The sequence below is a fragment of the Branchiostoma lanceolatum genome, chromosome 12 (assembly GCF_035083965.1).
Source record: "Branchiostoma lanceolatum isolate klBraLanc5 chromosome 12, klBraLanc5.hap2, whole genome shotgun sequence".
NCBI lineage: Eukaryota > Metazoa > Chordata > Leptocardii > Amphioxiformes > Branchiostomatidae > Branchiostoma > Branchiostoma lanceolatum.
This window is the reverse complement of record NC_089733.1, coordinates 933752-936846: the sequence shown is the minus strand read 5'-3', so window position 1 is coordinate 936846 and position 3095 is coordinate 933752.

Here is a 3095-nt window from a genome sequence, read left to right as displayed (position 1 = left end):
CTTGCGGAATGCATTCACGGATGTTTTTCAAAATTGATTGCTATAAAGTCTAACGGAGAGGGCCCTAACATAAGATGTTTTTCGCGCACTCGATCTCATGGCGCTCCATCGCTAGTTGCCAGAGAGTGGTTAGGTTTGACAAATGAGATCTAAGCACATTAAGATTCATGAACAATTCACGCTCTGCTTTACAAACCGGCGAGACGTTTTCGTGAATGTGCATTCCGATTTTGTGCTTCGCTTAACAGTGTGTTAAGATGACTTTGATGACTTTGTACTTTTGCTGTCTTCAAAAGTTGGTAATGAATTTAAGTAAATAGAAAATGAATAGTAAATGAATTTAAGTAAATAGAAATAAGAATTTGATTATACGATATTCTATGTTTCCCTTGACAGTACAATTACGCTTGTGTGCACTTTTCACCTCACGTACGGAGGGCTGTATCTAGCGCAACCCAGCTCATGTTTTCACAGGAAATTGGCGACGCACTGATTGCGGTTCGACCCCGGCAACGTAGTGAACGCGGCCTAATGAACAAAATCACTATGAAAAAGTGACAACACCGACATCAACAAAACTCAGTCTACTCATCGGGAATTTCAAAATATCTTCGACATCTATCTTTACTTTTCATAGACCTTGCTAATCACATGTTAGAGCTTCACCAGTCTTTTGACTCCGCAGTGCGTTGGCTCGTCCCGCCACCATCACGGCCACGCTCCCGCGGGGAAACAGAGTTAGTCAAACGGCAGCAATGTTCACGTTAGTTTTAAACTCAACAAACGTGTGCGACGTCATGGTGTTTATCAAGTCAAAACCAATTGTTCACAAGTATGTATCCTTCCCTTCCAGACCCTCTAGATATCTCAGATCTCACATGCTTACCCCCATTCGAGTAAGGACATCAGCCTTCAGCTCTTCTTACATACCTAGGCTGGTCACCATCTGGAATCAGCTGAGTCCTGTCCTCCGCAATATTGGGGTTCAAGCCACGGAAAAGTCTAACATCTTGTCATTCAAGCGATCGCTTGTGAGAGCCACGTTTGTGAGATTTGACACCCAGTTCAATATCGACGTCCCCTGCTCTTGGTCCACATCTTGTGGGTGTGCCTCATGCATTGCTTTAAGGCTACATTAGTATTATAATTAGCTTTTTACTCTGTATATAATGATATTTGATAATTTTGTATATAATCAATTCTGTGTATAATTGTTACCGAATTGTATATTCATGTTTACTGACTTTTGATGTCTAATGTTTATTGTTAGATTTGGTTTCGTATTGTTTTCTATTATCATTTCAGGTTTGGGAGGACAACTTGTAAAGGTGTTGATACACCTGTTTTGTCCTCCCTTCCACTTGTTTTTCCATGTGGTAAATTCAAATAAAGAAATAAAGAAATAAAGAAACAAAGATTTGAAGACCCAGAGTGTTTTGTGAAGCCTTATTTCTTATGTGCATGGCATTTGTGTGACCGCTGGTCGTATTTTGCGGCACAGGCCGTCGCAACGGCGACCCTCTATTCAGCGCTACCATCACTATCGTTAGAATACCGATATTGACAAAAATCGAGAAATGAATATCATACAAGTATATTTTCATGCAAACGACAGCTGTGTGTGTGACCTTGTTTTAGTTACTTTCTAATCAGCATAGTCAGTAAAAAAAACGTCTTAAGGGCCCCTCCCGTTATATAATGTACCCCTAAGGCATCGACAAAAAGGGAGTACAAGCAAGTAACCTAGATGTGGCCCGGCATGATGGGGACTCATTTCATACACAAAATTCGCAGTACACACTCCGACATGAAATGTATCGTATTTGCCCCCCCCCCCACACCCGATGTTTAGTGGCGTATTCAGTGGCAAGATCTGCTTGATGAAACTTAGTGCTCTCAGATAACGGTTTTCTTGGTATGCACAACCATGAATATGTCGAAACCTGAGCTCTTTCCCTTTTGTGCATCGCTACTTGATGTATGCAAAATAAAACAAGAGTTCCACGACCTCATATCTCCATGAAGAATTCTATTCATGCAAATGACTTACATATTTGCATAATATATGCTTGGTCATTAACACCTTTATCTAACTTACACATGTTGCAATATTGACAGTACTATAATTGTATAATATGTACTGTATAATAATATTGTATAATATAGTATAATAATGAATTATGGTGTTTTTGCATTAGTTATGCAAATTAGGAATTTTGTTGCATAATTGGTATCTGATGACTTTCCATAAACTACATATGTGACATGTATTTGAGTCTGATAATGGAAAACCCTGCAAATATAGATATTCCTCATTAGCTATGCAAATTAAGTCACAATTAGCATAATTTGCACTTCATTATGTATATCTCTGTCTAAGCTACCTGCATACTAAGTATCATATTGACAGTCCTATAATTTTCCAATTAGATGAGATATGGTGTTTTGCATTAATTATGCAAATTAGGAATTTATTTGCATAATTGGTATCTGTTGATGATCCACTTTCCATAAACTACATACGTTACATGTATTTGAGTCTGATAATGGAAAACACTGCAAATATAGATTTTCCTCATTAGCTATGCAAATTAAGTGCTAATTAACATAATTTGAACATCATTGTGTACATCTCTGTCTAAGCTACCTGTATGCTAAATATCATGGAAATCCGTCGTTCCTTTGTTCAGTTATTCTCCTTAGAAGATTTTCACGATAACGCCCCTGCAGTTCCAGAGCAAGCTGTTAGGGGGCCCAAACCCACACCACGTCTTCATTACACCACAAACTATCTGCCACCAAAAAATCAAGACCATAGCACGTCCAGGTCAAGAGATACAAAAATGGAATTTCTGCTGCAGTACCAAGGTCACATACCAGGGGGCCCAAAATCGACGTTGAATTTTGGCTTCACAACACCTGCTCACATACCAAATATCATCGTAATCCATCAAGAGGTAATTGAGTTATGCTGACTACAGTAGTCCGGAAACACAAACAGACAGACAAACAAACAAACAAACAGACAGACAGACAGACACACCCAAAACAATATCTCCATTTTTCATGGAGATAACAATATAAGACAATGAATG